At 49.4% G+C, this 12,725-nt stretch overlaps 1 protein-coding gene across 4 annotated transcripts in view; it reads left to right on the top strand.

Moving 5' to 3' along the window:
* Positions 1–12,725, top strand: part of SNTG2 (syntrophin gamma 2) — a 320,660-nt gene that overhangs the window by 112,890 nt on the left and 195,045 nt on the right. The gene's annotated exons all lie outside the window — the stretch shown is intronic.

Here is a 12,725-nt window from a genome sequence, read left to right as displayed (position 1 = left end):
AGAGGGGCTGTGACCACGGGATGTCTAGCCCCATGCTCCTGGATGGAGGGTAGTTTCCATGAAAGGGGGATTTTCTGGTGCCATGAAATCACCCCATCAGAGGGCAGACCTGCTCCAGCTCCTAATCGGGTTCTCGCTTCCGGGTGGCTCCTCCTGTCCGCGTGGCTCCAAAAGGACACATCCTGCCTGATCGGGGAGGGGAGGTGACCCCTGAAGGTACACACCTGTGTGGGTGGGGGGATCACCTCTGTCCCTGAGGCCTGAGGTGGGCAGGGAGGGAGGCAGGCTCACCCAGCACTTGGACCTGAAACGGGACGGAAACAAGGGCCGTGGTGACCTTGTGGACCAGACTTTGGGACGGGGGACGGCCACTCTCAGTGGGAAATAGGCGGGTTTGGGGTGACGTGGGGAGTAAGCTCAGCTCGTACTTAGAACATTCCTACTCTTTTCCCTGATCACGCAGCCGTGAGCCCCGAGTTGGATGGCATGCGGCTGCCGCAGCCCCGGGACTACTGGGGCCTGGGGTCCCCGCCCAGCCTTGGCGGCAGTCCCTGGATGTAGGGACCATTTGCGTGCATTGTGAGTTTCCTCACGCTGACTTTGACTTCATTTGTGAGGAAAAGAGAGATTTTAGCAGAATGATGCACTGACAGATTTGCATCTGTGTGAAGAGCCATTTTTACCAAGAGCACGTTCAGGAGACAGCGTGACAGCACACTGTCCCCTTTTCGAGTGAGAGTTACGGGACCAGAATCGCAGTTCATGGCAGGTGGGGCTGTATTTAATCTGAATTGGAGGGCAGAGGGACCCAGACATCTCTGTCCTCAGCTCATCTGGGGAAGGAGGGCCCCTGGTGACGGGGTGCCCCCTTGTGCTCCCTGATAATGCTTTTCTGGTGACACACAAAAAATTCAGTTTTATAGGAAAACACATTTTTGATTGTGACCATAGATGACAGGAAAGAGCTACAGAGGTCTCTGAATCAAACGATTGATTTTTTGGAGGTTTTTAAAGCATTTCAAAACAAAGAGGATGATTGCTCTGGACTCAGGCGTTTCTGTTGTGCGTGTCGGGTGTAGTGGTCGTGGAGCTGAAGAGCTGGCAGACGCTCGGGGCTGCGGGGCATTTAAAGTGAGATTGTGCGTGGGAGGCGTGAATTGTGTGAGTGTGTTACTGGTGTTTAATTACTTCCGCACCGCTGTCCGCCTTTGGATTGGCCGGTTAATAGTTGAAGGGAGGAGTGTCAATGCGTTTCTGCTTCTCTAATCTTTGTGAACCTTCCCAGTGCTTTTTCGTTAGTGTGTTTTTTTATTTGTGATTGTGAATGTAAGTCTCAGAAAAGGACGGGGATACGGGAGTAAGATAAACGAGCAGACAAAAGCAGAGGACTTTATGCTCAATTCAGAGAGAAAATCTACGTGGTTGGTAGAGGGACGAACAGGTCAGGAGGCCACGTGCGATGCAGCTCGGCTGCGGCTTTAAGAAAGGCACCAGTCGCCTGAGTGTGCCCCATCTGTGAGCCGGAGAGTGGCCGGAGCTTGGGGTCCCGGCTGGGTGGGTGGGTGCTCAGAAGTACTGGGCCCAGTAGGTTCCCGGATTCTTACAGCTCTGGAGTCAGGACGTGCAGACACAGCTCTCTTCTGAACCCGAGGTTCTTCTCCCCGGCTGCCGGGAGGCGTCCCAATAACTCAAACCAGCAAGTCTCTAACTAGAGCCTCGTCTCCTCCGCCGCCTCCTCCTGCTCCTGCGGGTGACAGCTCGTCCTGAAAGCCAGGGGCCTGCCTCTGTGTCCAGCTGGTCTCCTCGCCCTGCTGCCTACCCCTCCTCTCCATCACCACGGCCCCACCTGGGTTCAGGCTCACGCACTGAGGCGCTGGACTCGGAGATCATGGCCAGCGGCCCTCCTGGCCCCGCGCCTCCTGCAGGTTGCTTCTGTGCTGCTGCCAGGCTTAGAGGCGTGTCCTAGTTTCTTCATTGTCTGCGTGTTCTATGCCCTCGCCTCTGCGCAGTCAGATGCTCTGTGAGCTCCAGGGGCAAGGCCTTGGTCTGATGAGGGTGTGTCTTCAGTGCTTGGTGGAGGATGATCGTTTGCACAGGGTGGGCTCTTGGCTGCCGTGTGTCTCTCTGTGAAACTGCCACACGGGTCTGGTGTCGGGAGAAAGACTGCGTGGGACCTCAGTGCCCCAAAGTGCAGGAGGCTGGGGGGCACGCATGAGGCAGCGAGCATATGTCGTTGAGAACCGATACCCAGTCCAGCTACCCAGGGAGTCTGGATTTGAGGAGGGAGATTGCAAACTCAGGGTAGTGAAGAGAGCTAGGAACACTGCAGGTCCCACAAGAGACCATGGGCACCCTGCTGTGTCTCCTGATGAGGGTAGGCGTCTGAGTATCCCCAGAAGAAAGGCATAGATCTCTGGGAGTTCTGTGTAGCTCAGTCTCTTCCCATGGGGACTCAGGAGCCTGCTGTGTGCCTGGCGTGGCCTTTAGGAATGAGGCAGCTGCAAACTGTAGGTCAAACCAGAATGTAAAATCACTTTTTCAGTCATCTGTCCATGAATTTATCCAACCACATGCACTGCGTAACTTCTATGGAAAAGACGCTCTTCTGGGCCTTCAGTGGGGACATCGCCATTGTGGAGGGTGTATTCCATTGCAGAAAACAGGCAGTAAATAATCTACGTTCAGACAGTGATGACTGCTGTGGAGATCATTGAGCAGTGTTAGGGAATGGAGAGTAACTGAGGATCACTGTTCTTTGTAATGTGGTCAGTGAAAAACTTTCTGCAGGCGACGTTTAAAGCGAATATTTGAGTGAAAGGGAGTAAGCAGGTCTTGACGGGAGCTTTCCGGACAGTGCGAAGCGGGAGGACAAAGACGTTGATACAGAAATGAGCGTGTTTGCTTCAGAAACAGAGTGAACGCCAGCTGGAAGGGCAGATGGGAAGTGCGCTGAGGTTGGGGGGAGCGGAGACCCTGAGTGAAGACAGGGGCAAGTTGTTCAGGGCCTGGAGTCCTTGCAAAGAACTTGGATTTTTTTCATGAGTAAGAGGGGTCACTTGAAGACTTTTCAAAAGTGGGGTGAAAGATCTGTTTTACGTATTATCGCTTGGGCTGCAGTAAGGAGAGCAGATTCTAGGGAGCCAGGGGCAAGTTAGAAGCCAGTGCTGCGCGCAGAGGGCTGCACTAGGGGACATGGGTGAAGCGGGCCAAGCGGTCAGGTTCTGGACGTGCTTTGAAGGTGAGCCTCAAGCATGGCTGAAGGGTCAGCTGTGATGCGTGAGAGAAGGGAGACACCTCGCCGGTCCATGATTCTTTTAGCCTCAGTAGCAGGTGAACGGGGACGCATTCAATGACAGGCAGGTGCTGGGGGTCAGGTGAGTGCTGGAAATAGAGGGTGGAGGGCAGGGAGTCAAGCACACCGTGAGGCGCCTGCTTGCTGGGCACTGGAGCTCCGTGTGTAAAGTCAGCCGGAGGAACAGGGTTGAGGGGTGGAAAAAAGGCATTTGAGTTAATGGACCTCAGCTGATTTCCTGGGGGCTTCATGTAGATAAGAGAGGACAACAGACCACAGAGGTGTGAGAAGGAGTAGGAGCAGCAGGGAGCCTGACGAGGCACCCAGTGACCGGGAGAGCAGCCACGGGGCTGGCGATGCCCACTGGTACCTTCGTTCCTTGGGAAGTGGTTCTCAGCCCCCGTGGGCGTGTGAATTACCTGCGGAGCGTGCCAAGCAGACGGATCCAGAGAGCCGACAGCGCCCTTCAGGTGCAGCCCATTGATGACTTCACCCGCTCCAAGCCCCCCCCCTCGCCTGCTACTGAGAGTCCACTGGGAGCTTGGTGCCATGGCCTCAGGCCCGCCGCCGGACATCTGCAGAGGCCGGGGTGGACACGAGTCTGAGGCTCGCCCCCCTGCAGATACAGTTCTGAACATGCAGATCTACCAATTCTGTAACATCTGGTGAGCTGTTTATACTATGAGGAAAATCCACAACTGTTACTACTTTGCTTAGTGGACAGTTTGTTAATGTCATAGATCTAATAGGCAGAAACTTGAAACTATCTTTTCTTGGACATTCAGCATTGACCATAAATTTCAGTTCCTTCAGTTCTTTAACCACTTCAGGTTGTCAGTATAAATTTCTCCGAGTCATTTGATCCCTTCAAACTTCAGAAAGATTAGACAAAACATCCACGAATCCTATGAGTAGAGGCACTCACTCACTCATTCATTCAGGGACAGACACAGAGCTGTGTGTGTGAGCATTGTCCTCGCTGCCGAGGGTGGAGGAGCAAGGAGAAGGCTGATTCCCTGCTCACGTGGAGCGTGTGCGCATTTCAGCGAGGACAGACACACGACAGAGGAAGACACAGCGACGTTACGTCAGGTGTGGATAGTACCATGAAGAAAAGATGTTTAAGTTTAGCCAATACGTTCTGCGTTCCAGGCATTAATCAGTGACCTTTTCCAATGCTGCAAGATAAGGACTGCTTTTCTCACCCTCAGTGTACAGATGAGAACACTGAGGCAGAGATGCATGAAAAGGATCGCCCACAGACACACAACTGACAGCTGGCACATGGGGAAGACGTGACCCACGTGGCCCGTCTCCAAGTCCGGATGCTCCTCTGTGACACCGCTCACTGCTCTTGAACGTCTGTAAAGAATCAGGGCAGTGGCTGGAGAACATCTCTCCTTGACTTCTGCTCTTGTTTTTGCGCGTTCTTTGGGTTGTTGCTTTGCCTCTGTTGATATTGCTTGGGGTTACGTGATACCATTTTGATAACATTCTGGAGTAGTAGTAGTGAAATTATTCAACCAAAAAAGAAAAAAAAAGGTATCTTTTCAGATCAGCTGGGTTAGAGGATCTGGGCTATCAATGTATGGATGATTTTATTACTGATTATTCACCTGTATAGGGCATTTGATTGGTTCTCTCAAATTAATTTAAAAATAAGGCCTTTGTATCAAGCTTTCTTTTTATAGGTAGACTTCCTTTGTTGAGTCAATAGACTTTTAATGTCCACACAGTCACCTAAGATTTGAGGTTTTTGCATTTATGTAACCCTGGGAAAAGGGAAAAGGAAAGACTTACTTGTCCATCCCAGATTGAGAAGCCTACTGTGTCACCCTTATTTCCTCCTTATACTTTGCCCTGATATGTTAGCATCATGAGAACCTGTGAATGTGGTTCAAAGGGGGATGTGTTTGGCTGTGAAATAGTCTCAACTGATAGTGAAGGAATAGAAGTTTGTCTGTCTCGTTTAACAAGGAGCCCAGTGTTTGATGATCTCTAGCCCCAGCACCCCTCCATCCTTCTGCTGAGCCATTCTTAGCTTGGGAGGTTTCATTCTCAAGTGTGTGGCCTCATGTTTGCAAAATGGCAGCTACATTTTAAGACAATGGTCTTCTGTCCAGGTAGAACAAAAAAGACATGGAAGGGCCCATTCCCCAAGAGGCTCCATCCTTTAATTCAGGGAGAAAGCCTTCACAGCATTCTTTCCTCTCCTTCCCATCCGTGAGCACTGACCTCAAACCCACTGCAGAAAGGCCAAGGGAGCAAGGTCACCATGAGATGTTTAGACAATGCCCATCCCCTGAGTTGTGGGGGTGTCTTGCCTCCTTTCACTGAGATTGACATTTGCTGGAACCATCTGAGCGGACGAGTCTGTCGTCAGGGCGATGACTTGAGAGTGCCTGGGAAAGAACTTAGTTCAATTTTATCACCACAACTATGCCATCAGTAGCTTCATTTCCTCAGAGACGAAGGGTCTGGTCTGTTCATTTAGCTCTGCTCTTTAAAACTTGGACCAGTCCTTATTCGTGGCACAGCACTGAGCCCTTCTTCTCCTGGCTTAATATTTATGACCATTCTCCACATTGTGATAAAGTGCCTACTGGGATCCTGCCCTTTCCAGCTATCCCACATCCTCATTCTCTTCATTCTTCTGTTAACAAAGCTTGTAACTGGCTTCCCAACCTGTGTACTTTTGTGCCAAGAATGGATTAGAAGTCTGCTGGGAAGTGGCCTTGGGCTCCCCTTCCTCAGCCATCACAGGGCCTCTCAGAAACATTCCAGGTCTTCTACCCAGCGAGTTCTGTCTCCTCTTCTCTTGAGAACACTGCGGCTCTGCTGAGGCCAGGCATGCGGTCCGGGCTCTGACCAGTGACCTCTGCCCCGTCCAGGCCGTGTGATGCTGATGATCAGAGCTCTTCGCTTGTTCCTGTGAGACTCGAGGGTGCACAGAACTGCTCGCATCGCCTCATGCAGCTCGAGTGGCTGACCAGGGCAAAGAGGGAAGGTGATCAGTTAGTTTTAGCAACAGGAGCGTGGTGTCTAAATAAGTGAAGAAATCTTTGCCATTCGTGCCGTCACCTCACAGGGTAAGAGTGGCCCCGGACAAACGGTTTCATAAGGAGGTAGTGCTTAGGACTGAAAAGGTTTGTGTGGTTTTCCTCTGACAGTGTAATGGAGAGGCTTGCTGGGTTGTGTCATGTGGTTTGAACCCAGCCGGCCCTCAGCGTGAGCCCTCCATTGTGTATGAGGTCGAGCTTAGCCGCGTAGGCGTTTAAATTCTCAGAGGTTCTGTGCTTTGCTCTCTCCCTCCCTGCTCCTGCGAGGTGTCCAGTGTACCTGCTGAGGCCCATCTGCTTAGGAGGCATGTGTGCTCACTGGGATGACGTGCCAGGCACTGGGGATGACAGTCACCGAGAGTTCCAGTGAGAAACCTAAACCCGCAGGAGACTATAGCACTTAGTGCTGTTCTGTGAAGGTTACTACGTAGGATTTACCAGAATCAGCGATGATCTCTGTGGGTGCGGTGTCCACACAGAGGGTGCAGGTCCCTGTTCACACCACGTCCCTTGAGCATCATTCTTCTTTCTGACTCTTCTCTCTCTTCGCCCAAAAATCTCCAGTGACCCTCTGCTGCTCACAGAAACATGAAGGCTCAGGCTGGATGTGTGAGCCCCGCTGAGTGTTGTTGGTTGCCTGCTGTCCATGATGTGGGCCCCTTCCTGTGGCCAAACTTCCCTCCCCTCTGCCCTGAGGTACCACAGGTCCTTGCCCACCCGGCCTTCCCTCCACAGAGGCTCTGTCTTTCCCTCAGTTTTCCACACTCTGCTCAGGATGCAAACACCGTTCCAGCTCACCCGAGAGGCTGCCCACATGCTCCGTGATAAATGCATAGGGGGCACACACACCTGTGCCTGCCCATGCACCTGAACACACACACCTGTGGATACACGCGCACGCACAACGAGAAGGTGTTACTGAACATAAACAGGGTCATTTAGCTGCTGCACAGGTGGGCCAATAACTGGACCACCGGGCTTGTGGCACGGAAGGAGGTTTATTGTGGAAAGGCAGCAAGACGGGAGATGGGAGTGAAAACTCAGATCCACCTCCTCGAAGGGAAAAAGGTAGGGGTTTTTGTCTGGGGTCTTAGGTGGGGGGGAACATATGGCCATACTTCTTGGCACCTTCCCACCAGCCTTGAAGGCTGAACTTCTTTTCCCTGGACTGTCTGGACTTTCCTGGTTAGTTCTCATCCTCAGCCTGCGCTTGGCCTTGTGAGGCTGGGTCTTGACGTCTGGACCCTGACGTCCTGGGAAAGTCGGCTCACGCGTGTTCTAAGGAGGGTGGAGAGATGCGATTCGTTCTGGACAGTGGTGGCTCTGCTTAGCAGGCACAGCCGCAGGTTGCAAAGCTCGTCTCAGGGTTTTTTTTTCTCTTCTTCTTGCCCAGGGAAGATTTTTTAACTCCTTCATTCTCGTTTTCAAAGGTGTGAGATATCTTGAGTCAAACGCATATCTTCTTAATGACATTTATGTTTTGGAAAATAAAGCGGCATTGCGTATTTCTCCCACACCCCTTTTTATTGTCGATCACAGCAGCTTGCTATTAGTGATTACCCTGTTCAGACTGTATAAAAACAAGGAAGAATGAAGAGTTCCTCTATAATTGAATGAAATTTAAATGTAGTATTTCTGATATAGCAAAACCTTAGAAACCCTAAACAAGCTGCATACAACATATAAAGAATGAATGAAGGGAGACATGGAGGCAAGACTTGAGAGTAGAAATTCTCACCTTAACAGGAATTCCCTACTTTGGTATAAAGCTTCTGTCGTATGAAAAGGGCTTTCATGTTCGTTGAATCTTGATGAAAACCCTGTGAAATGGAGAAGGCAGTGGTAGCTCTTCACATTTCACAGGTCAGGAAATAAACAGCGAGAGAAAGCCTGGCCCACTTTTAGCTGCCGCTAAAAGGCAGTTTAGATATAAGCGTAGATTTGCTTTGTCTCAAAATCCAGTTCTTCCTGCAACGTATCATCTCATTATGTGCTCATAAAATTCGCTCACGGCACAGTTTGACTCAGGCATCGTCATAATGCTTTGGTGAGAATTTGGGTAGGCCTGGACCCCGTGGCTAGGTGGGTGCCTGCTTCAGGAGACAAATGGGACAATTAGGAAATGCCCAGAAAATTGCAGTAAAAAGGAGAGGGGAGGAGCTCCTCCCATTAGGAGGGCACAAAGAATTGGAACTGCTAATGTCCTGTACATGGAACTTTCATTGTTACGTCCAAGTAAATATCCTCAGCTAAACGATGGATTCTCCTAAGAGCTCTTAAATTACAGCCGAGCGTTAGATTGGAAACAATGCGCTGGATTGTTCATAAAGATGCTTACACAGTACACGGAGTAACCATTTCTATAGTCCAAATACATATATTGCACCAAGGGGGAAAATAAAGGGAACCTTGGCCGTGTGCAATAGTGGTTTGCCAGCCCCCACAGGGCAGCCGCCCGGACCTTCGACCTCTGGAGCCGCGGCCCTGAGAGCTGTTGAAACACGACATTCGGACGTCCAGGATGTCTGAGTTTTCCAGGGTGCGGGTGTGAGGTCGCCTGATGCCCTCTGCTCTTCGTTTTTCTCCAGAACTTTCGCCCGTTCTTGGTGCCTTACTGCTGTGAACATGCCGTCATTATAGTGGACTTGTGATTAACTTATTTTCATGTCCGTGATATGTTATTAATCTTGCGGGATTCAATATTAAATCTTTTCCCTTCATCCTCACATTTCCCTTCTGATTCCCTCTCTTCCGTCCAAACATTGACTCCTGTATCTGCGTGTTCCTTTGGAGGTCCTCGTGACCCCTGCCCTCTTGCAGGCCCTAGTAAATTTTGATAGGAGCCCGGAGAGCAGAGAGCAGACTGAAGAGTCTGAATGATACTTTAAAGGTCTTAAATATTTCATCGCACTGGCCCGGTGGCGTCTCGAAGTTCAGAGCAGCGGGCTGTGCCTTCGGCATCAATCACACTGCCACTCAGCCTGGAAGCAGTGCCTGGAGACCGCCCCATCCTCCCTTCCGTTCTGTGAGGAAATGGCTTTCGAAAAGGAAAATGTGTACAGACACGCAGCCCAGCGTGCCCGCAGTGATGAATAAGTCAGTTTCTAACTTTTCTCTGAAGGTCTGTAAATATTTAATAGACCTCTTCTGCCTTAGATGGTTTATCCTGGGTCCAACCAGGTTTGTGTAGAAATGCACAAGAAACTCCTCTCACCTGGGGCGGGTGAGCGAGGAGCCAGGTTTGGAATTTTTAGGTCAAACTTTTCTTCCCCTGCTTCTTATAATAAATGAAAATCTGCTTTTCCTGTAAGTTAGCTTTCGTAAGAGGGAAGGGAGTCCCCTTTCCCATTCCCCAGGTCTCTTTAGAGACACAGCACATGGAATGAGTATCTCGACATTCCTTCCTCTTCATTTTTCATGAATCAGTGACAGCATGCTTTTAGTGCTATCCAAATAAATAGAACTTTATACGGATAATAAAATTGATTCCGTAGCTGAATGAGAAGTGTTGAAACCTCAAAAAGAAATGCTAGATGTATGAAAAGCCCTGAAGTACACATGTTGTGTGTCTCAGGTTTAATTTAAATTCTGTATGGGCGGAGACTTCGTCTCTAAGAGCTGAGCGCTAAGAGGGAAATTGAGGCAGAGAAGCAAACTGGCGGGCTGTCAGAGTCCCACTTTTGACAGATCACTTGCTGTTCACATCAGAGGGAGGCAGAGGCCCGCAGAGAATCCAGTTTTGATGGCTATGGGAAGCGTCTGAGGTGCTCGCCTCACACGTGCTTTCTGCCCGAGAGGCGCTGGCCTGGGACCCACTGTGTCGTGGCTCCTAATTCTCCTGACGTCATCGGCTGTGCCGACTTCCACTGTGGAGGGCCGTCCTGGAAGATGAAATGCTTTTCAATTTAAATTTATGTGATACTTTCAAATGTACTGAAATCCCTTAAATTACTTTGAGAATTTAGATGTCAATACCTAAATATAAATAAAATAATAAGTAGATGTAGTGTATCATCATGGATAACACGTAGTCCCCCAGGGCCCCTTGGAGGGAGAGAACCCTTGTTGCCGTGTCAGGGACTGACGGTTCATCCTCATGGTCCTGGGGGGCAACACGAAGCCCCTCGTGCAGATGGGGCCGCTGAAGCTCGGGGCTGGGAGAGCCCGAGGGCAGGGTTCTGGAGGTGAGCTCGGGCAGTGTTCAAACCCCAAGGGCCCTGAGTCTACTCCCGAGACTGAAGAGCGGCTGGTCCCCCTGGGCCTGCACTGGCCCCTGGGGATCCCTGCAGGTGGGGTCCAACTCAGCACAGGTGACTGACTCGTGTCAGTTAAATGGAAAGCAGTCAGACCAGGTCTCTCGGAGCTCAGGGTGTAGGTGTCCTCAGGGAGCTCGGTGAAGTAGGTTTTATTTTTGAGGATCAGGGATCACGATGTTATGTACCTGAAAAGACTGTGTAGGCTCACGTAATATTTCTCTCACTCGCTGCAACCTCGAGAACATGCGGGCATCTTACCAGTGTGTGAAATAGCACCCAGGATAGTGTGAAGCCATGGTGCAGACGTGAGCCTCTAGTTGGTGCAGAACTGTCCGGAAGGGGGATATTCTGGCATATGTCTTTATTCTTGGAAAATTAGATAAAAGCCACTGAAGGTCATTGGCTTTCTCTCTGATAATTCCAGTCACTTTGGGATTTTACAGAGCCCTGAGTGGCTTGTTTTTGAGACATCGTTGCAGATTATGCAACAACAGAAAGTAACAGAGAAAGCCGATATTCTTAACAAATCTCTGACATCAACACATTATTTATGATTTAATTTTAATAGAAATAACTTATTGTCCTTCTGTTTTCTTTCTCATAAATGTGAAGACGAGAACATTTAAGTTTTAAAAACAGATAATGGAGCTTTCAGCTCCCTTTTGGGTTCCAGTTGCATCTCCACTCTCCCCCAGCACCCATCCTGTTGGTGCGCATCTGCACCTGTCTCTTGGCAGGCTTCCATTTTCCTCTGATACTTTGGCATTACTCATTCAGGGCCCCTAATACCCGACCCCACCCCCACAATGGAAATCTTTCCCAGGATGAGTTATCTTAAATCTAAATTATTGAAGGAAAGACTCATACAGAACACATTAATTTCACATTCTACCACCTTTTTTTCTTGTAGATTTACAATATATAACCTTCAAAAGTTTTAAAATTGGTTATATTCTGCTTAATTCATTCTTAATTGAGAAACTTTTTTTCTCTTCGAACAAGAGACAATTAACACAGCAGATTTGATAGTAAATTTCGGAAGAAGATAAGATGGTATAATAAATAACAGAACAGAAAGACAGGATGGTGCGGCAGACACAGGGCGAAGCTGTAATTTCCCATTCTGTAAGGGATGTTCTTGCTTTATTTTTGCCTCCTCTGAGTAATCGGATCATGACTATGAAATCAGAGCCTACTCAACACCCAATTCTGGACTTTATAAAGACATGAGGGCTCTTTCAAAGGATGAGCAAAAAAGCAACGTACATTCTTACACAAGTGTGGATGTAGGTAACGATTTGGACAACATACCCCTTTGATCTGAATTTAAGCTTGCACTGTGGACGGTTGCTACTTGCAGTGGGCTTTGCGACATGCTGAATCTCTGCTTTATACGTTTATCCATAGTTGTTGCATGTTTCTGACTCATTTAAGGGACCCACATCTACACACGGTGCACAGTGTGGAAACAGTAAGCGTGGGTTCCCTCTGCTTCTCTCAAACCCTTGCTCTCAATCTGAATATTCTATGCCATCTGTCAATATAAAAAAATCCATCACTGTGGTGTGGTGAAGGGTGAAAGATGTGTCAGGAAGCACGAGGTGGGTGAGTGGGGCCATTGAAGGCAGGTCGTGCACGGGACGGGAGCCTGGACACCGCCCCTCTTCCCGGCCACTGCCACTGGACATCAGCTGGACCGGTGTAGACAGAGTTGCTAACTTTATGTCCACTTCATGTGCACTTAACATTACTCTCTGCAGGTCTCATTGATTTTTAAAACATGAATTCTGCGTTATTGATCTGGGAACCACTGGGAAATAACGTAGGCTGTGATTACGAAACTGTGCTGCTCATCCACCCCTGGAGGTGAGGGGAGTATGCACAGTAAGAATACGTGTCCAGCCTTTCCTTTTCAAAGAAAAATGCTGTCTTTCCCCCCTTCACATTTAAGTTACCCAGCAAGGGAATCCATCTTTAATAAACAACATGGAGCCTTTATGCCGGCCATTTCCAGAGGGTTCTCTTCTTGAGAGAAGATAAAGGAGTTAGTAGTCATCCTTTCATTTTTCTGAATTTTCTAAAAACGACTTTCCAAGAAAGCTGCATGCGTGGTTCTAA

This window comes from Equus caballus, chromosome 15 (assembly GCF_041296265.1).
Source record: "Equus caballus isolate H_3958 breed thoroughbred chromosome 15, TB-T2T, whole genome shotgun sequence".
In the NCBI taxonomy this organism is placed as follows: domain Eukaryota; kingdom Metazoa; phylum Chordata; class Mammalia; order Perissodactyla; family Equidae; genus Equus; species Equus caballus.
Note: the sequence above shows the minus strand (reverse complement) of the source record. Positions and strands in the feature narration are given on the sequence as shown.